At 41.6% G+C, this 22031-nt stretch overlaps 1 protein-coding gene across 7 annotated transcripts in view; it reads right to left on the bottom strand.

The window, feature by feature from the left end:
• Positions 1–22031, bottom strand: part of MECOM (MDS1 and EVI1 complex locus) — a 222172-nt gene that overhangs the window by 71991 nt on the left and 128150 nt on the right. For 6 of the 7 annotated variants that reach the window (XM_081329178.1, XM_081329181.1, XM_081329183.1 and 3 more), the window contains exons 1-2: positions 5072–5615; positions 1762–1896 (exon numbers count right to left, since the gene is read on the bottom strand). The gene's annotated coding sequence lies outside the window, so the exon portion shown is untranslated. Of the gene's footprint in view, positions 1–1761; positions 1897–5071; positions 5616–22031 lie in introns of those variants that run through there. The other variant, XM_081329179.1, reaches the window with a different exon arrangement.

The raw sequence follows: 22031 nt of genomic DNA, 5'->3' as shown, positions 1-22031 counted from the left end.
GTTACCTAAATATGAACTACAAGTGGCACAAGATAAAATAAACATGATTTTTTTTAAAAAAAGAGTTGTTGGCAAGAGTACAAATGCCATTACCAAATGTGAAAAATGTAAACATCGAAAAATAATGACTTGCATGATGTCCACTCCCATCTCGGTGAAACTGTTGGAACGACTGTTCCATATTCTAGATGTGTTTCTCTTTCTCTGTCTGCCATATGTTTTGTTATTTTTAGTACATGATCAAGATGCAGGCCTTAAGCCAGCCATTCTCCCCCCCCCCCTCCCTTAAATCCATTTGGATTTATTTATTATATTTTCCTTCTTCTTTTTTCCCCCTCAGCTAAACCTTTACTACAGGTAAAAATAAATTGAGCACAACACTGCCGTTTCCTTTCTGCAATTGCCTGCACAATCTCAGGATAGATCATTTTTCTTTGCCAACCAGACAGCAACATTCTGAATGTATATTTCATTTGCTAATGGCCTTTTATTGCTTCTTTACTTGAACCATGTGGTCCGCAAGAAAACTGATAGGGCCCAGGTTTTTTGTTTGTTCAACCTTCCTCTACATATTTAGGGAGGGGGGGCTGCTTAAGAGGTCACTGCTTAAAAAGATAGATGGCCACAAATTTAAAAGAATGCATATGTTATTTTGCTCTGTGAATTGTGGGATGCTGTAAACAGCAGAGAAGATAAGAACAAACTGACTACAGTAAGGATCTGATTCACAAGAACTGTTATCTATTGAAGATTTGTACCTACTTGTGATTTTATTTACCATGTTATATCAAGGTAATTAAAGAAAACAATAAAGTAATTAAATTTAATAACATGTATGAAAACTACACCTTATTTTACAGAGCAATTCTCTAAATATTTACTGAGAAGCATTTTCCATTCAGATCATTGATGCTGCCATGCAGGTAAGTATGTATGTAAGCACGTACTACCGTAAGAAATGTATATTAAGGATTGTAGACTCATTTTTATATATATATAAATGAGCAGTTTGTTTTCTACTATAAGAAATTAATTTATTAATATGGAAAATATCAATACAATTTTTAAGAAAATCAGTCAACCTCAAATATTTCATCCTATTAATTTTTAAAAGGGCAAAATATAAATTACTTTGTATTCACAAAGTATTCACAGTTTAAACTGTATTCACAGTTTAAATTATGTATCTGAAGCAATGACACAAAGACAAATACTATCCCATTCCAAAATAAAACCATTCAGGAATTTCTATCCCTCAGAACAAATATAATTAACTTTTAATTCCTATCGTGTTTGACAATCCTAAATTATCAAGAAAAAAAGTGAAACCAATTTTGTTTAATAATGGAGAGAAAAATTATCCACGTACAGAAAAAATAATGCCTCAAAACTGATATCTGAATTATATTGGTAAAGTTCTTTTTTAAAAAAAGCTTTCCATTTCAGAGATGTGTGCCAAATATTTCTAAGTTTAAAACTAAGAATTAAATATTCTGGTTAACTACATATTAATTTGCAAATATTAAAGACACAGAAAAACAGATAACCACATATGTATAAATAATATGCATAAAATGTAGCCAAAAGTGTATTAACTTGGGTAACATGGCTTTTGTAAAAATATCTTTTGCTTTTAACCTGTTTCCTCTCCCTCACACCCCTATCCAATAATTACACATTGACAGCTTGAGATTGGTTACTATTTTGTTTTCTCCCATGGAAAGCTGCTAAAAATAAGTTCAGAAAATATTCACTACATACCTGATCACTGATTTGACACGCAACAAGATTAGGCTGATAGTAGCATCCAGCAAATTTGATATACTTTAACCAATTTCCTACATCTGGCTGGCTGGCATCAACATAGAATTTCACATTGTAATGCTCATCCAAGATCTAGACAGAAAATAGAAAACAAGACATCGTTGTTGCTTTGGTCTCATTCAGCTAGTTTGAAAATAAAATCACAGTCCTTCAAATAAACAAACAGAAAAGAGCTTAAGCATGTTTTATAATGAAGTATGCTTCTTCAGTGGACTTCACAAAAACAATTAGATTAAATAGGCCCCAGTAATTAAAAGAACAATTACTCTGTCACACAGATATCTCTTATAATATATTTATCTATAATCAAAATGTGGTGGAAAAATCCTGAGCTCTTTAATGAAAACTCATGTGAATGAATGGTCATGACTTTTAATAAAATGTTAGGTATGGTTATTGGCAAACAATTTTGGCTAGCGTCATATCAATATGTTGCCTCTTAACAGTTAACATTTAATATACCTTTTCCAAAATAAAATTTCACTGGTTAGAAAAAAGATTACCGTAGGTTTAGAAGAAGTAATTGTTCTTTAATTTTTATATAATGTGCAGTCAAGGGATAAAACTGTGAGAATTGCCTAACAACAGGGCCCTTTTTATACCACACCAAAGAAAATAAATACAGTAAAGTGTAAACACTTGTTCAGAATGTAGCTGCTTTTGGCATATGCCCTAAATTTATTCAGATGAAAAAAATGCAAAGTTAATGTGATTGCTACAGGTTATATTAGAAATAATACACCATAAGAATATTATAAGACTAAATATTATAATGCAATATCACAATTTGCCTGTCTAGAGGCCTCATCTGAGATTTCAGCTATTTCAAAATGTATACTCCTTAGTTTCACAGATTTCCCATGTCGAATTTAGACAAAACCCCACGGTACAATTGCAAAAACAAAATTACCACTACTACCAACAACAACAAAACAGCACCAAAAACAAAACCAATATAAGTTTATGGGAAATTGTAAGAAGAGAAGAGATTATGCAAAGTCTAAAATGTAAAAAAAATGCACCTTTAGATTCATAGCAATTCTTGTTTTTGAACTGTATGTCTTAGGAAACCTGGTATCATTTGTCATCTCCTCTAATAAAATCCTAAATTAAGTTTCCTCTGAAAGAATAAACCATCTCAGTTCCTAGCTCCAATTCAGTAATTAAATGAACCTAGTGGATTATTCTGGGTCACCTTATTCTGGCTCACCTGAGACTAAAGTCAAAAAGTGGAGGGCAATATGTCCGTAGCCTGAGAACATTTTCCCCCAAGAGTTCAGGTAATCACCCAGAAGCAGTTTTACATCATTAACTCTTCACAAAACTTCAAGAGGCACAAAGCCCAGGGCACAAGGCAAGGGAGCACTGAGAAAGTGCCTCTTGTGTGTTTTGTTAAGCAGCAGGCACTTAAACCAACAAGGGTGCCACCAATTTTTAATGTTTAATGCATGCTCCGAAAAGAGGGGCCTGCGAGGGGTGAAAACCCACTTCAAAGTCAATTTCAAGAGAAGAATTAAGCCTTGGAATCTTTTTACACATGGGGCTTTGTGCATTTGGCCCAGCGCCTCCATTGCACACAGAAAGAAATGTTGGAGCTTTCAGCTTCCAGATCAAAATTACTTCCACCTCCTTCCAGAAGAAACCCCACTAACCTCACCCTCATCACCTGAGACTTTGGCTGGGTCATCAGGGAGACAGCCAAGAAACAAAATAAAGCCAAGTAAAAATAAAATAAAAGTCCGTTCTTTGGGTGAAGACTTACTCGAGGAACCAACAGGGTGCTTCAAAACCAGCTTCCCTGTGTTCAGAGAAATGGCTGGACAGGACAGAAGAATACTTGCACACATATAGAAAAAGAAAAAGACTCAGCGAAGGAGGCCAGTCCAGATTTATCTGGGCCTCTTCCTGAAGCCCAAGAACTGGGCAGAAGGGGTATAGAGAATGGATAGATGAGTTATCAGAAGATGTGCCTCTTTTCAAGCATTTATCCTTTCCTTTAAGGACACCCTCCGAATTGCCCCCACCCCATCCCTCTTTTCAGAGGTGCCACTTTTTAAAGTTTCATTCAAGGTTCAGAAGTTCTATTCATCAAGAGAATTCTAGATAACCTAGAGGAGAGTCCATTGAATGCAAAGAAGAAAAGCCTTCTAATTCCACACCTTGAATAATTCATTTTTTTTTCATCTAGACCTCTTCAACTCAACTATTTCTGAAGCAGGAATCCAACCACCGATGCCTCTAAAGTTCAATATCAGGGCTTGAGGGGGGGGGGAAGGTTGGTTTGCTTCCTCCCCACCCTACCCCCAAATTCTCTTCCAGTTGCTGCATTTGAACAAACTGGTGCCTTTTTGGTAGAAAAAGTAAAACTGCTCCAATCGCGACCGTTCACTTTCTCTGCCTTTCCCCTTCTCCGTCTGATGCCACTGATTGATTATTTCCTTTCTCTTTCTTTCTTTCTTTCTTTCCTTCATTCATGCGTGGCATGCCCTGCGCTTAATTCAAGTTCTTTATTTCAAAAGATCAAGAGAAACCTTCCGTCCCCGGTGGATTAAATCAATCAGAACCGCAAACTTTCTCCCCAAAACACATTTAGAAGCAAGGGAGAAAAAAGAAAAAAAAACCCAAAGCCTGAGAAAAATGCTCCAAGAGCCGCGCGCCCTTTAATTCTTAACTTTTAACTGGGTCGGCTGCAATCAACCGCTTTGACTACCAACCTGCAAATACAGTTAGAGGAGAACAGTCGCGCTTCCCCCTTTTGCTCGAGGAATTTGGGAGCCACGTAGGGGGGGGGGTTTACCTGCTCCCAAATTTCCCGCGTGGGCTTCCTTAAGCAAGGACCTAGATTCGGGGGTGCGGGGGGGAGGGAGATGGACAGGAGTCATATCTCCCCCACCTCCCCTCCCCTCCCCTCCCCTCCCCTCCCTGCCTCCAGACCCACACCTCTCGCTCGGTCTTCCCTCCCTCCCCTCTTCCACCCTTCGAAGCCTTTTTGGCCCAGAGGCAGATGACAACAGGCTGCAGATCGACCGTTGGGGGGCAGCGGCGGCGGAGGAAAAGAAGCAAACTTCTTATCTTAGGCTTGTGGTGACATTTTTGGGGGGGGGGGCAGAGAAACCCACCAACCGGACGGGGGGGGGGAAAGAGAGCGAAAGTGTCCGGGCCTCGTGGAAACAATACCTCCTTTCCCCCCCACCCCCACCCCCCGCTTGTTCTTCTTCTGAGGAGTCGGCGCGGGCGATCGTCTTACCTTGCCAGCTCAGATCCCAGCAGGTCCGAAGTTTCTCCACCCCACACACACACACACAAATCCTTCCTTTCCGCGGAAAGGAGGGCTGGAGTGGGGTGGGGGGTTGGGGATGGGGTGGGGGTGGGGGTGGGGGGGTAAGGAGAGGATTGCAAAAGCAAACAATAACAATAACCACGCCAATCAATCCTTCCAACAGCTGTCAGCAAGCTCTCCCGAGGAGATTTCCCCCAGCTGCCTTTACGCGCCCTCCCTCCTTCTTTCCTAAGGAGCTTTCGCAGTCCTGGCTGGCTAAAGAAAGGCGTCTAGGAAACCCGGCGCAGTCCCGCCGGCTCGGCTTCCTGAAGTGCTCGAATTCCTTCTCCGGCATTTGGGGCGGGCTACGGGCAGGGTGGGGGGGGGGAGAGAGGGAGAGACTTTCTTCGCCTGGCTTGAAAACTTCTCAGGGTCCTAGCCCGGCGTGAGGCGTGAGGGAGGGAGGGAGGGAGGAAACGTTGCGGAGAATTCGGGGGGGTTGGCGGTTGGGGTCCGCGCTCTTCGCCGAGGAAGCGAGTCTCAGGCAGGGGGCTACCGGCGTCAGGGGCGGGCGGGCGCGGGCGGGCGCGAGAAGAAGAAGAAGAAGACGCGCGGCGATCGCTTTAATTGTCCCCATTGATTCCGAGCCGGCGTGTTAATTTCTTCCCCCTCGCCCGGCGTTGCCCTCTGGCTGGCTGAGCGCGCTGAGGGGGTGGGGAGGGGAGGGGAGGGGAGGAGGCGGACGAGTCTCTTGAGTGGGAAGTGGGTGGATTTGGGTGCGCGCGCGCGCACGCGAGGTGGGGGGGGGCTGGGGAAGGTCTGCGTGGAGTCGAGAGAAAGTTACCCAGGTGGGTGGAGGGAGGGAAGGAGGGAGCGAGCGCCCGCGCGCGCGCGTGAGGGGGAAAAAATAACTTCCTTTTCACTTCGCCGCCGCCGCCGCTTGATCACAAGGGAGGAGAAAAGCGTGTGAGCCAGGGAGAAAAGGGAGGAGGAGGAGGAGGAGGAGAGTTCCCCGCGCTGCGCCCCGCTTCCGAGCTCTCCGAAGAGCTCTGGGGACAGGACCTTCCCTCCCCTCCCCTCCCCTCCCCTCCCCCCCTCCCCTCCTTGCCGGCCGAGGGGCGTCTTTGTCCCGCGAGCTGCCTCTTTAACCAGAAGTTGCTGAGGGAGGGAGGGAGGGAGGGAGGGTGGGGGGCGAGTGGGGTGGACGGGGGAGCGAGCCGAGCCCCAGAAGAGAGATCTTTTTTTTTTTTTTTGCCCTAACCCCACCTCGTCGCTCTCCGCGGCCGCCTCGGAAGCCAGACGGAGGCTCCTCTTTCAGTCAATTTTTAAAGTGACAGCCGCCTCCTCTGGCGAGAGAGGTCACAAAAAGGTCGCCCAGGCAGAAGAAGCCTTCGCCCGGCAGACTGATTACGGATGCGCTCGGCCCCGGGAAAACGTGTCAGTCCCATCCAGGTCACCGGCGGCCAATCGGGAGATCTGGCTTGGCTGGAAGGGGTGTGTGTGTGTGTGTGTGTGTTTTGTTGTTGTTAAGGGAGTGTGGGGGGGGAAGAGCCCTCCCTCGCCCTCTTTTTTTTTTCCCTCCGGGAAGGCTGAAAAGGGGCGGGAGGGGGAAAAAAAGAGAGACGTCCCATCGCCCCCTCATTCTGCTCCAGTTGGTGTCCAGAAAGCGCAGCGCTCTGGCTCGTTCCGGCTTTTGTTGATTTAAGGCGACTTTTACGCACCTCAACGGCGCTTTAGTTTAGTTTTTGAACGAGCAGCCTCGGTAAGCGAGGAAGCAAAAAGAGGTGAACTTGCACGCCCTGATAAATCGGAGGCTGCCTGCTTTGATGGCCGTGGGTTTGGCGGCTTCGGCTAACCAATAGCAAAACTGGCAAAGCGAATCGCTGGCGATTTCCACGCATTTAAATGCAAGTGATCCGCGCCTGTCTCTTTAAAGACTGTTTAATGACACCAGGGGCGTTTGCAAGGTTTCTATCTGACACTTGCTAACCGGGGTTTTGGCTGCGTTTTTCTCCCCCTCCCTCCCTCCCTCCCTCCCTCCGCCAGTCCCGCGTTCAACATTTTTCACTTTATCTCTTTTCACTTCGTAAAATGCAGGAAATTTTATATTAAGACATTTAGAGCGAAAAAGGTCAGCGGCATTTTAGGCGAATTGGCAGTACAGATCTTTACAAATCCTCGATGCTAAATTATCATTAAGCTTTTCGTATAAACGTATGGAAACAAATAGAAACATATGAAGCAAATTTTCAGAAAGAGGTATTTTCGGCTTTTCTTGAGACCTTCTCATTTCCTAAAGGCGACAACCAAGTTTTGCTCCTACCGTTCTTTGCACAATACGGGCGCATTAAATCAGCATTTCACGTTACCAAAAGAAAAAAAGGAAAAAAAACTCATAGAGGAGGAGTAATAACTTCAAGCTCTCTCACAGACATTCTTCGGCTGTCTATTCGCGACACTGCCTCGTTTCCCGTGTTGGAAACCGAGTTAGTGGGGCTGCAAACTGGGTTTTTTTATATATATAAAAAAGAGGGGAGGGGTCACACAAAAAGTAGAACGATTTCCAACGAACTGAACTTGGGAATTTGGATGGCTGCTATCCAAATTCCTAAGTGTTCACAATAAGTGGAAATTGCTTTGCACTTTTACACGCGCGCGGACACCCATTCAGATCATGCGAAGAGACTCGCGTTGGAAAGGGAGGCCGTGAGAAAGGTACAGCGCTGAGTATTTGCCATCCATATAGATGCCAACAAATGTCGGGGCGGGTTTAGGATTGGGATTCACCTCTGAACACCACCACGGTGATCTTTTTTTGCTCTCTTTTTTTAAAAGGGTGCTAAGAATTTCTTTATCAAGAACTTCCCCGAACCTCCAAGATGTGGAGGACTAGAGCCTTCAACAGCTGGGGAAACGGTGGTGGATAGGGCCCGAAGCAGCTAAGGAATGTCAGGGGTCGGAGGCAAGGGAAGGTGGGAGAGGGCAGCTCACCAGGGTCCAGTGGCACAAGTGACAAAAGATGCTGATTAATTCGTCTGCGCGGCCTGTTATCGGTGACACTGAACTGTTATTTTGGATAATGCCCATTGTTCCGAAAGGGGAGGCCAGAGAAGAGGCCAGCGAGCGCGCCCGGCGTTTGTTGCCCACTCGCAGAGGGCGGAAGGAAGGCGGGGGTGGGGGGTGGGAAGAGATACCTCGGCGAGTAACCCGAGATAACAATAATAATATTTTTTTTAAAAAAATCCCCTTTGGGACCTTTCCAACGGACTTGAAGTTTGGGAGGTTTTTGCAGCCCCGCTTTCCCCCTTTCGATTTCTTGCCACTTGGGATGCCTCGCTCTCTCTACTCCTTCTTTTTCCTTCTTCTTCTTCTTCTTTTTTTTAATTTAGCCATAAATTGGAGCAGTTCGAGCTCTGAGCTGTTCTATTTTCTCCCTGTCAGAATGAGGGATTTGCTTTATGATGCATTGTGTATTAAATACAAGTAATCTGGGAAAGTGATGGCTCCAGAGCCCCCAAAGGCGGGCCAGAGCCGAGGTTTCTTTTCTAACCAGGGCGACGCCGAAAACTCACACCTTCCGCCACCACCCCGTTCACCCACACAGACACACCCCGCCGCCGCGTGGGTTGAGCCCCGCACAGAAGCACTTTCGCTGGGCAACGAGGAGGAGGAGGAGGAGGAGGAGGAAGCAGCCAAGAAAGAAAAACCTTCGGGCGCAAAGGCAAGGCTTGCGGGGAGGAGAAAGGCTCCGGCGGTGTTTGCCCCGCGAGACCCGGGCAAGCCACCGCGCCGAGTCCCCGACACCAACTTCCGTCCCTCCCGGTGTATTGGAAAGAGAGGCGCCAAGGAGGAGCAATGGCAGCTCTCAGCCGGTAGATGGCGTTGCGGGCTGGGCTTCGAGCGGCCTTTTTCCCTTCTGAGCCTCGCAGCTGAGGCGCTGGCTCGAGGCTGCGGCGCTGAGAAGGTGGTCGCTGAGCGCTGCCCACTCGAAGCCCAGTTCCAGCAAGGGGAGCTTGAGCCCCGCCTGCTTGCAGGAGGACAGGGATTGCAGGTCAGAGGGACGCTCCACACAGTGTTTCTCTATGTTGGCTTGGACTACAGTTCCAGTTATCCCCAGCAATTTCTCTACGTTGGCCCCTTCACAATGCTTGGACTACAGTTCCAGTTATCCCCAGCAATTTCTCTACGTTGGCCCCTTCACAATGCTTGGACTACAGTTCCAATTATCCCCAGCAATTTCTCTACGTTGGCCCCTTCACAATGCTTGGACTACAGTTCCAGTAATCCCCAGCAATTTCTCTACATTGGCCCCTTCACAATGCTTGGACTACAGTTCCAGTTATCCCCAGCAATTTCTCTACGTTGGCCCCTTCACAATGCTTGGACTACAGTTCCAGTTATCCCCAGCAATTTCTCTACGTTGGCCCCTTCACAATGCTTGGACTACAGTTCCAGTAATCCCCAGCAATTTCTCTACGTTGGCCCCTTCACAATGCTTGGACTACAGTTCCAGTTATCCCCAGCAATTTCTCTATGTTGGCCCCTTCACAATGCTTGGACTACAGTTCCAGTAATCCCCAGCAATTTCTCTACGTTGGCCCCTTCACAATGCTTGGACTACAGTTCCAGTTATCCCCAGCAATTTCTCTACCTTGGTCTCTTCACAATGCTTGAACTGTAGTTCCAGTTATGCCCACAAAGTAAAGACTGTACTGGCCAAGAACGATTGAAGCTGTTTGGGTGATTTATCTGAACAATGCCAACTCTATGTGGGCATAGAGTGAGGTGTTTTTTTAAAAGTTTTCATTCTTTTTGTTTTCAGTGGCACCAAGAAGTATGGGAAATAAAGCAGCCTAAAATGATTGCCTGGGCAGGAGCTTTACCAGTCTCTGAAATTATCATCCCTTACCATCTCCATCTATGAAGCTTCTGCACATGTTTTTAATGTACGCCTAAGATCTACTCCTCAAAACTGGGCAGAAAGAGAGAGGAGATATTTGCCCAAATCTGTGAAAATCATTGAATGAAAATATGACAATTAGTAATCCCAACGTGGTTGAATTCATAAGAGCTTAAATCCATACCGTGTAGATATCAACACTCCTATATGAAAGACCAACCACCTACATGTATGCTAGTATTTGTTGTAAACTTCAGTGGTATTAAAAATACAAATTTTTACACCAAAATTTATAACAGCATTTCTTGCACACATATGTAAGACTGTGTTTACTCCATGATGGTTACTTGGATTGACTTCTGTCTCCAGATTTTGAAATTATAAATTCTTCAACATCTCTTGGAAACATATTATAAATGGGTGGGTGGTGGATTACTTTAAGACAATGTTTCTTAACTTTGCAACTATAAGACTTCAGCTCCCAGAATTCCCCAGCTAGATGCAAAGTCTGAGAAAGAAGTGCTTTTAGGCTTTAGGGCAGACAAAAGAACTTGTAGGCTAATGAACAGAGTAACCCTAGAAATGGGGGGGTGGCGTGAGATTTATAATCCAGCAATTTTGCAATTCCACAAAAATAGACTATTTGTGTATCCCCTCATTTAGGGAATAGAGATTTTTGATAATGCATATCCCAGCTTCCACCAGAAGGCTCTTTGGCAACTATATATTTTGCAAAATATTTGGGGATATTTTAATGCTGAGGTGACAATGCCAGAGATAGATGCTAGGGATGCATTAAAGACCTAGTTGATGTATTCGGTGCTACTTGACTAGCTTTAACATGGGTTAAGGACCTGTGCATGTGGTTTAATATGTTATATAAACCTAGCTGTTAGGTGAATTTAGGATTTTGTGCATGAGCAAAGTCTAGCCCAAGGGTCTTCAAACTTGGCAACTGGCTGAGGAATTCTGGGAGTTGAAGTCCACAAGTCTTAAAGTTGCCAAGTTTGAAGACCCCTGCTCTAGCCAATGCTAACACATGAAAAGTAAGAGAGATTGGCAGGAGATACATAATGTGACACCACTCAAATCACCATCATCATCATCATCATCATCATCATCATCCAAGAGCAACACATTTATGGATAACATGATATAGCACTCAAACTGATTATTTTCCTTGTCTCTCTTTACTTACTCCTTGTGTTCCCCAATTTCCCCATTCCAAAGCTCCCCTCTTTTTCCCCAATGGGAAAAACAATCCCAACAATCCCAGAAAAAAATGGATATCAAACTGCACTGTGGATGTGTTGACCTCTGTACATATAGAGAAATCTTATTGCCAGGGAACTGCATAGCATTTCAACTAGAACTGGGGAGTTCCTCGATTATTTTTATTTCTTTATTTGTATCTCACCATTATTATTTTACAAATAACTCAAAGTGGCAAACATATCCAATTTGCCTTCCCCACAATAATAACCCTCCGAGGTGGGTCGGGCTGGGAGAGAGAGAGTCACAGCTGGCTTTCATAGCTATGGCAGGACTTGAACTCACAGTCTCCCACTGGTGCCTTAACCACTAGGCCAAACTGATTCTTACACAGTGATTACCGTATATAGAATGAGAGGAAAACACCTTTTTAGGTCCCTTTCCTCTCTCAGAAAGGTCCGAGGAATACCTGGGGAAAAAATGACTTGGCTTTCAACTAAATCTTTTAGCGTATCATGTAGAGAAGTGGAAATATATCAGAGAAAAGGGGCTCGTGATATTGATTGTTCTCTTGTCTTCTAAATAAAAGCTGCAGAGAAACGCCTCATATTACTCAAGTTTCCTTTCTGCTTCAAAAAAAAAAAGATAGAAACCCACCCTCAAATTCTTCTTTATCTGTGATTTGTCCAGAGCACCACCATTTGTTAAAAAAAGCTAGTGGCTATAACTCCTAGATTTTTTTTTAAAAAAGGCAACTGTTTATTTAAAATAAGCCTCCATAATAATGGCAGTGAAGCATAAGTACGGGAGTCTGGTAGCTATTCCCACCAGAGGGTAAACTGATGCCTCTTTTAAGCCTTTAAACTCTAGGGCTGTCCCCAAAGTAAGAGTCCCTCTAATGGAGACCCTATGGAAACAGCACATTCCAGCACATCGTTAAAAGAAAAGAAGAAAAGAAAAGAAGGCAGGGAAAGTAAGACAAAATAAATGTCCACTGCTAATAGGCTTCCTGGGGAGGGCAGCAGCTCTGCGGGGACAGTGCTAAAAGGGGGGAAAGGACACAGAGGAGGGGAGGGGAGGGGGACAGACAAGCCGATGGCATAATTATTTCTTTTTAAAAATATATCATTGGATCAGTAGCACATATTTGCTGCCTTTTCTGCACAGCTGGTTAATAAGCCAAGTTCATGAGAATAGAGAAAAGAAGAAAGAAAGAAAGAAAGAAAGAAAGAAAGAAAGAAAGAAAGAAAGAAAGAAAGAAAGAAAGAAAGAAAGAAAGAAGAAAGAGAAAGACTTTGTGATTTTTCTCTTTTTCAAAGTTATTAATTAAAAACTCACCTAATTTTTAAAAACATTAGCACGTTTGTCTGTTTTATTGTGCGTATAAGGAACTCATTCAGGTAAGATAAAAAAAAACCTGTTTAACAAACTGCCAGATCAATATTCCGTTCCATATTTAGTTCTAATTATATCTCTGTTTGCACCCCTAAGTCTTCTTATTAAGGAAGGTTAACAGTTGCAAAACTGGAGTTGATTCTTTTGGCTGTACAGTCCCAAAGAGCGAGAAGGAAAGCAAAGGAAATTAAAGGCTTTTTTTTTTTGGGGGGGGGGGGGGTTTAAATAATAATAATAAAAAAAATCTCCCCTGGTCTGGAAATGGGTCCGACTGAAAGCATGTTAATCGCCACCTCAGTAATTTGGTTCTTCTGAAGAAGACAGAAGCCCCTGCTGCTCTGCCCTGCACTTCATAAATCACATCTTTATGTGGACAAGGTCAGGGCACCTAACAGCTCAGACATGGGCCCTTTGCAGTGGCTCGAAGGACTTCGGCATGTTTATTCTCTCGCTTAGATCTCTGAGGAGTAATCCAGCACGCTTCTAATTACTTTTGATTATTTTCATTTGCTGGGGTCAGTCTGGGCTTGGCCAAGAGTGCTGGAGGCTTGATTTTCTGCAATATCTCTCTCTTTTTTTCCCCAGGACAGTGGTGTAGGCTTTCAAAATTAGCACCCCATTATTGTCCAGGCATCTGATATGCTAGTAAGTAGCAGATCCCTTGATGCTCTGTTGCCAACTACCTTGTTTCTTTGACTTAATTAAATGCAAATTATCGAAGTGGGATATGAAATTTGAGATTTGGATTAGTTATTTTTGTTTTGTTTTAAAAGAAAAACAATGATACTTTCGCACAATACTCAGAGGCAAAACAATTATTTGTTTAGAAGATAATATTTTCTCTTTTGCTTTTAACTATAAATAATGGGATTAATAATAATAATACAGGCATGAAAGCCCTAAATGGTATTTTTGAAAATATATTTTTGCTTCCTTACAAAAGGCTTTGTCCAAGAAACAGGACTATAAATAAGGAGTTAATAATAATAATAATACAGCCATGAAAGCCCAAAAAGGCATTTTTGAAAATATATTTTTGCTTCCTTAAACAAAGCTTTGTCCAAGAAACAGAACTATTTAAAAATGATTTGTTTTGTTAAATTCATTGTTCTTGTAAAGAAAAAAGTGACTTGAAGCAGAAATCTTTTAACAGTAGCTTTAGAGTGGTAAATCATTTGTATACTACTCATAAAAAGAATGTTCTTTTCTAGGTAGAAAATTTTTAACAATAAAATATTAACTAGTCAGATTTTTAAAATGTAAATATTGTGCACATTGTTTTCATAAAGATATAAAATACATGTGCATAAATTTCAAGCACACAGGATTTCTTTGGGATAGATATCCAGTGGAATTACTTTGCAGTTGCAAAGATATATGTTAACAGTTCAAGTTCTATTGTTATCCCAACTGAGGAAGTGACAGTTTTCTCTTCAAATATGAAGATGAATGCCATTTGAGAAAACATTTCTCTTCAATAAATATAGTATTTTCTATATAAAGTCTTACTAAACACTTATAAGAAGCTTTCATCAGAATCCTATGAGCAGAAGCAGAACACAGATATGACGACACTGAGTTTTATATCTGAATTGTCCCATACAACACAGTATATGTCTTTTAAATATCTTGAATTTTCCAAATTAGTGTGTGTTGTTATATAAGAGGCCTCAATAAAAAGAAGGAAAAGCAAAGAGAATGACTGATACCCCCAAATTTTAAGATGAATATTTCCAGCTGAAAATATTCTGGGGAAAAACATACTGTGGACTGTTTCTCAGGTACCTAAAGAATCCAGTCCTTGCAAATACTGATGTGAGTTAAGTGACTCAATAAACTGTACTCAAATAGTAATACCTTGCCCTTTCCCCCCCCCCAAATATTATTTTATATTTCCAATTCAATAATAGATCAAAACAGGTTTCAAGAGATAACATGGTTAACATAATTTATGGAGTTGTGCAAAGCATTTGAAAAATACCGGTATGTTTCACAAATTGTGTTAGCCTCAGCATAGAAAATATTAAAGTAGCTGAAGTTTTAGGCTTGTCCAGCTGCTTAAAAGATAATATCTCCGTGTATGTGACTGAGATGAACATCATCACTTTTTTGGTGACCCTAGCAGAAATATAATCTGTCCGGCCCCAGAAATATACAGGCAACCATGGACAAACAGCTGTGTGAGCTGCTTTACAGCAGCTGCTTTATTGCTTTGAGTATTGTTTAATGCATGTAGTGCTACTTTTAAGATGGCATCCAAAATCATAAGTACATAAGTAGCAATGATGCCAAAACAATGATGCACATGATGTCTTGCAAATGCTGCCATTATGTACTTAGCTCCTAGCACTTGATGCAAATAGATAAGTCATGGCAGTTTCTTAATGTCACACAGGTGGTTTTGTCCGTCCCGCCCCCCACCCCTCTGATGCCTGTGATAATACAAGGATCATAAGTGTCTTAATGAAGGCAAACAATAAACACAAACTTACCATACAGGTTTTGCTAAAATAATAAAAGTAAAAATCCAATTAGCATATGCAGCCTGCATCTGTAAATGGTAGTCCTTGATCTATAATCACACCTGAAACCAAAATTTCCATGGGTAAGGAAGGAGGTTATTATTGAGTGAGTGTTGCCTAATTTTGCAACCTTTTTTGCCACTGTTAAGTGAATCACTGCAGTTGTTAAGTGTTGTTTTGACTTAAAATGGTTGCTAAATGAATGGATGTAAATCGAGAACTTCCTGTAGTCTCCAATAATAATCCAATAAACCAGAATTCAAGAAGAACAAACTGGCTTTCCCGAATGGTTAATAATAATGTGTTCCAAGATGAGAGGCCAGCGCAGAAAATGCATTGCCATGCATTCCTGCCATTCTTCAAAAGTGAGCAGAAGAAAGTCATAGCTCTAGATATGAACACCTGAACATGTGGGAAAACTGAACGGTCTGTCTCCCCAGGCATATCTGGGATGAAAAAAAATCAGTGCATACCATGAGACTTCAGTTTTAAAATACATAATTTAAGATGCAAACCTTAAAGGATAATTTGCTTAGTTTCTGACAAACAAGTGGAAACTGTGGGAAATTCCCCCCAAAAGTAGAAATTGTATCTTCATAAATGATTTAGATAAGGAGATAGAAGGGGACCTCATCAAATTTGCAGATGTCACCAAACTGGCAGGAATAGCCAATATCTCAGAAGATAGGCTTAAGATCCAGATGGATCTCAACAAACATGAACACTGGTCCCTATCTACAAATGAAATTCAGTGGTGAGAAAAGTAAGGTTCTGCACTTAGGCAAAAAAACCCCAACAACAACAAATGCACAGGTACAGAATAGTTGGTACTTGGCTCAATAGTAGTAACGGGGGGGGGGGAGTGAGAGTCCTAGGGTACAGTCACTTAAATATGAGTCAGCAATGTGCTGCAGTTGCCAAAAAAGCTAGCACAGCCCTAGATTGCATTAATAGAGAATAGAATCAGGATCATGTGAAGTGTTAGTACCACTTTATAATGCTTTGTTAAGACCACACTTGGAATATTGCATCCAGTTTTGGTCATGACAATATAAAAAGGATGTTGAGAAAGAGTGCAAAGAAAAGTAACAAAGATGATTAGAGGACTTGAGGCTAAAACATATGAAGAAGAGTTGCAGGAACTGGGTATGTATAGTTTAGTAAAAAGAAGCACTGGGGTGAAATGGTAGCAGTGTTCCAATATCTAAGGGCTACCACAAAGAAGGAAGGGTCAACCTATTCTCCAAAGCACCTGAAGGCAGAACAAGAAGCAATGGATAGAAACTAAACAAGGAGAGGACCAACCTAGAAATAAGGAGAAATTTCTTGACAGTTAGAACAATTAATCAGTGGAATGGCTTACTTCCAGAAATTGGGGGTGCTCCATCACTGGAAATTATTAAGAAGAGATTGGACAGCCATTTGTCTGAAATGGTATAGGGTTTCCTGCTTGAGCAGATGGTTGGAATAGAAGACCTCCAAGGTCCCTTCCAACTCTGTTATTCTGTTGTGGACTTCTTAAAATGACCTTAAATCAATGTTGGGAGTATATCTGTATATGCATTGCCTTTGTCACCTGGCCTTCTCTGGTTCAGATGATAAGGAGGCTCAAGTCTGATTCAGAAAGCTACTCCATGGACATAACTGGGAAACCTTCAAGACTTAAGCCTACTTCAAAGGCGAATGTAATAGCCCTAGTCAGGGGCTTACATATGAAGCGCCTTGTTGCTTTACTACACAATCTCCATCTTTTTGCCCAGGTTCGCCTGGTGCACCAGTTATGGCCCTATCTGGACCGAGATGCCCTACGCACAGTCACCCATGCGCTCGTGACCTCCTGGCTAGACTACTGCAATGCTCTCTACATGGGGCTGCCCCTGAGGACCACTCAGAGGCTTCAGCTGGTGCAGAATGCAGCCGCGCGAGTTGTGATGGGAGTCTCCTGATACTCCCATGTAACACCTCTTCTCTGCGAGCTGCATTGGCTTCCAGTTGCCCTCCGGGTGAGATTCAAGGTGCTGGTGATGACCTATAAAGCTCTAAATGGCATGGGCCCGGATTATCTGAGGGAGCACCTGCTGCCAGTGTCAATTTCCCATCGTCCTGTGCGCTCCCACAGGGAGGGCCTCCTCAGGGTACCACCGGTCAAGGATTGCTGACGGGCGATCCCCAGGAGGAGGGCGTTCTCTGTGGGTGCGCCTGCCCTATGGAATCAACTGCCAACAGAACTCCGGACTGCCCCTGACCTTCGTTCATTTCGCCGGGACCTAAAAACCTGGCTCTTTGAGCTATCTGGTCTGGACTGAGGGGTTTAATGTTTTTAAATTGTGATTTTAATTTTTTGCGGCTAGACTTAATTTAATTTAATTTTAATTTTATATTGTATTGTTTTTAAATTTTGCCTTGTAAACCGCCCTGAGTCCTTTGGGAGTAGGGTGGTATATAAACCGAATAAATAAATAAATAAATAATAAATAAAACAGGTGGCCATCTACATTTCTACTGCAACTCCCAAATGTCACCTTTTTGTGGTCTTCAGAGCACTCTACAACCACTCCTACTGTTTCAACAAAGGAAATAAACAAAAACTCCAATTTAAGCTCCTAAATAGATTTAAAGCATTTTAAAATTCACCCCTGTCCCCCAGTTAAGACTAACAAATCCATCAAATTTTAATGCCTTCCTGTTATCTAGAAGTCACCCAGATTTTTGCAGCCCAGATACTCTTGTCTCACAACAGGGAAATAATGAAAAATGCCTGCCCTCTCCAAAGGAATTTCAGAGCTTTATCCATTTAATATTTACTACATCTTTGATCCCATTCAAAAAAGGTGGCCTCTGAAAGCTTCTGATTGAAAACATGATTGTGTGAATCAGTCTACAGAATGATTTGAATTTGGTTCTTCATCTCATATTTCAAACACAGGCCTCACAAGTCATGAAAACAAAGCTTGCATTTTATGTTATAATCAGTTAATATATATAGGTGCTGCTAACTTTTATGAAAGAAGATGTTTCATAAACACTGGAATTGTACTTTGAAAAAAAATCACAATGAAGAAATGGATGCTTACCTACTCAAGGCTAAGAGTACTGCTAAGCTTGTAAGCCGCCCTGAGTCTTCGGAGAAGGGCGGGGTATAAATGGAATTAAAATTAAAAAAATAAATAAGAAAGACTGGGAGCAGCTGATCATTCATGCCTAATTCTTCATGTAGTTAATTTTTCTTGGAGATCTGTGGTTTTTATATAACCCAAAGGTCCATTTATCATTCAACAAAAGTCAAATACTGCCTTTAGAATTTTCAGCTATTCCTTTTAAAATTGTAGATGTGCCTCCTAAATATAGATTGGTGCTTTCTGAAACTTGAAAATCCATTTCAGATTTTCAGGGAATACCCACAAAATGTTTGCATTGTGAGTCAAATATTGGCAGGGAGCTCTTTTTGGGTATGCAACCTTTCTACCTTTTCAAACAATTCGACAGCAAAGTTACTTTTACACTGACTTGGTGGATTGATAATAAAAAGACATTAAGTTCCGAGTTATTGGAAATTATATTGGAGATAGATTAAGGTCAGTAACAAAGACATAAACAATAAGAAAGGCATTCTATTGCCCATAAACCAAATCTTCTTGGGAAGCTGAACCTTTCAAAGAAATAGAGCCATCCAATTCTTTTCTAGAGAGAATTCTAATTATAATGATTAATTCTTTGCCATAGAGGCTGTGGCCTAAAACTTGATAAAAAGCCTTGCTAAAGGCAACATAAGGATCAGCCTTGTCTGCAGAATTATGACCTCACAGCCAAGTTGTGACAATGGTGCTAAATATAATTTATATTTAGCAGTGAAATATGAGCAGGATTGTTGCAGATTTGTTAAGTCAGTCGTGTGAGCTAAAACTTTATCAGCTAGGTATTCTTGAGAACACACAAGTCCAAAATTTCACACTAACAAGTGGTATGTTGGCCTCCCCAATACAGAATTGTTATCATGTCTAAGGTTTTACCTTTCTGTATTTTACTTTAATTTTATTCATTTATTTATTTGTATCCTACCTTTATTAATTTTACATACAACTCAAGGTGGAAAACATATCCCACACATCTTCTTTCTCCTATTTTCTTCACAACAACAACAATGGGAGGTGTGTTGGGCTGAGAGAGGGTGACTGCCCAAAGTCATTCATCTGACCTTCATGGCTAAGGCGGGCTTGTACTCACAGCCTCTGGCTTTGTAGCTGGGGTGACCTAACCACTAGGCCAAACTGCTGAATTGGGAGTAAATGTGATTCAATCTTTAGGGGTGTGAAATTGCTCAAAAATCTACTTGGTTTCTGTGTCTGTTTTGGTAGTGGAGTTTTCAGTCAATTTTTTTTCAGGGTTAAAAAAAAATTAGAGAAACCCCCCCCCCAAGAACTGGGGTGGTGAATGTGCAAATGGGGATAAAAGAATCATGGTGGTGCAGTGATTAGAATGCAGTACTGCAAGCTAATTCTGCTGACTGCCGACTGTCAGCAGTTCGACAGTTTGAATTGAATGAATTGAATGAACCTTTTATTGTCAAAGTACAACCATGTATACATTGAGATTCTCACCAGCTCACGGTTGTCTCAACTTTTCATCCTTCCAAGGTCAGTAAAATGAGGACCAGATAATTGGGGCAATATGCAGATATTGTAAACCTCTCAGAGAGTGCTGTAAAGCACTGTGAAGTGGTATATACTGTAAGTCTAAGTGCTATTGCTATTGCTAGTTCGCCCTTTTTAAAAAATGTACAAGGTGGCCATTGGATCCCAAAAGAGACCAAAATAACCAATAGCATGGTTACAGAAGCTCTGGGTTCTTTGCTTGGAGATTTTCTCCTTTGTCCAGCTCTTCCTGGACAGACCATGTAATGTAATCACATGCTGTTTATGTGGTAATACGATCATTCCAAGAAGTACTGAAGAAGTACTCAATATACTTTGTGCAAAGAGGATGATGTGCATAAGGCTCTTTAAAAATTAATCAAACCTGGAAGAAACTGCACAGCGACTCTAAGTGCAATCTTTCTAGCCCTGCCACATTTTCCCCCCCCCAAGAGAATTGTAACACTTCATTTGAGATGATATCTATCACACCATGGATTTTCTTGGACACAAAACATTCAAATCTACTTCCACTCCCAGAGAAATTGGACTCCCCCCCCCTCATCCTTCCGCACCACAGCAACTTTTGTGAGTAAACAAACCAAGGATCAGTTCACACTAGACTTGACTATGGACCAGATTGTATTTTCCACAACTATAAATTCACCCAAACAAGACCAGTCACTCTGTCTAATCCCAGGTCCTACAGGGGCAGCCATATTGGTTAAAATGTCATCTAAGGATATGGACAGACTGTCCTTAGCAGTACAGATAGGGAGATACTGCTAACTCAATATTAAGGAGTGGGAATAGTATGAGATTTGTTCTTTCAGTACATTGTTTATTTTTATATGCTGAGTGGTCTGTTTGTTAGATGGAAACTTTGAAATACTAACTCATTAAGTTGTATGAGTAGAGGAGCAGTTTAGAGCAATGGGAAACTATATGGACTAAAGGACTGAATGTTGAAGAATTGATACTTTCAAACTGTGGTGTTGGAGAAGACTCTCGAGAGTCCCTTGAACTGCAAGGAAATCAAATCAGTCAATCCTAAAGGAAATCAACCCTGTGTATTCTTTGGAAGGGCAGATACTGAAGCTGAAGCTCAAATACTTTGGCCACCAAAAGAGAAGAGAGGACTCATCAGAAAAGACCCTGATGGTGGGAAATATTGAAGGCAAAAGGAGAAGGAGACAGCAGAGGATGAGATGGCTTGATAGTGTGATTGACACAATGAACATGAATATGGGCAAACCCCAGGAGACAGTGGAGGACAGGGAGGGCTAGTGGTCATGAATCATTGGACTTTACTTGGCAACTGAACAACAACAACAACATAGGACTGAACTTTACATTGAGTTATAACCTTAAGGAAAACTTCTATAGAAATGATGTACTGGTGGTATTTTTTTTTATTGAAAAGTTTTACAGTACATTTTATCTTTAACAATCCCCCCTCCCCCCACCCCTACCTAACCCTCCCTATCCCTCCATGTAAAAGAGTGTTTTGAATGTTGGAAATGGAAGTGCAAGGAAGGTACTTTTTATCATTTGTGGTGGACATGTAATAAATATATCAGGAACAAACAAATATCAGGAACAGATTCATGGTTTAATTCAGAAGATATTTAGAAATGGACTTACAATGGAAACTGGAAACTTTACTTCTAGGATAATTAGATAAAGAAATGTGTGTGGGGGGGGGATAGAACTTTGTTGCTATATATGTTGACAGTTGCAAGAATCCCATTCCAGAAATGGAAAGAAGCATTAAGTCCCACAATGGAGGAATGGATTAAAATGATGATAGAACTGGTGGAGGGTGTGAAGTTGGCTGCACTAAAAAGAGACAAGAATGGAAATAGTTTTGTGGTTACTTGGAAAATGCTTCTGGACTTTCAGAATGAAAGACAGAGAAAAAAATGAAATTTTGACTTTGGGTTTTGACAATTAAGTGGGTTACTACTATAAAAACTAGTAGTTACTAATATTAATACTAATACTAAAGCTAGTAGTATTTACTAATATTAGTTGCTAATATTAACTGCTAGTAGTTACTATTTGGTATAAGTAAAAAGTTGATAGTATAACTTTGTTTGGAAGCTACTTTTTTCTTTTTCTTTCTTTTTCCATCTTCCCTTACTTTACTCCTTCTATCCCCTTTCCTTTCCCCTTTTCCATTTTCTTTATTTCTATTTCTATTTTATATTAAGAACAAAACTTTTAATAAAAATATTTTTTTAAAAAAGCTAAGGGGAGCAGTGATGGACCTTCTCTGATTAAGAAAT

The sequence above is a fragment of the Vipera berus genome (assembly GCF_964194415.1).
Source record: "Vipera berus genome assembly, chromosome: 5".
In the NCBI taxonomy this organism is placed as follows: Eukaryota; Metazoa; Chordata; class Lepidosauria; order Squamata; family Viperidae; genus Vipera; species Vipera berus.
Note: the sequence above shows the minus strand (reverse complement) of the source record. Positions and strands in the feature narration are given on the sequence as shown.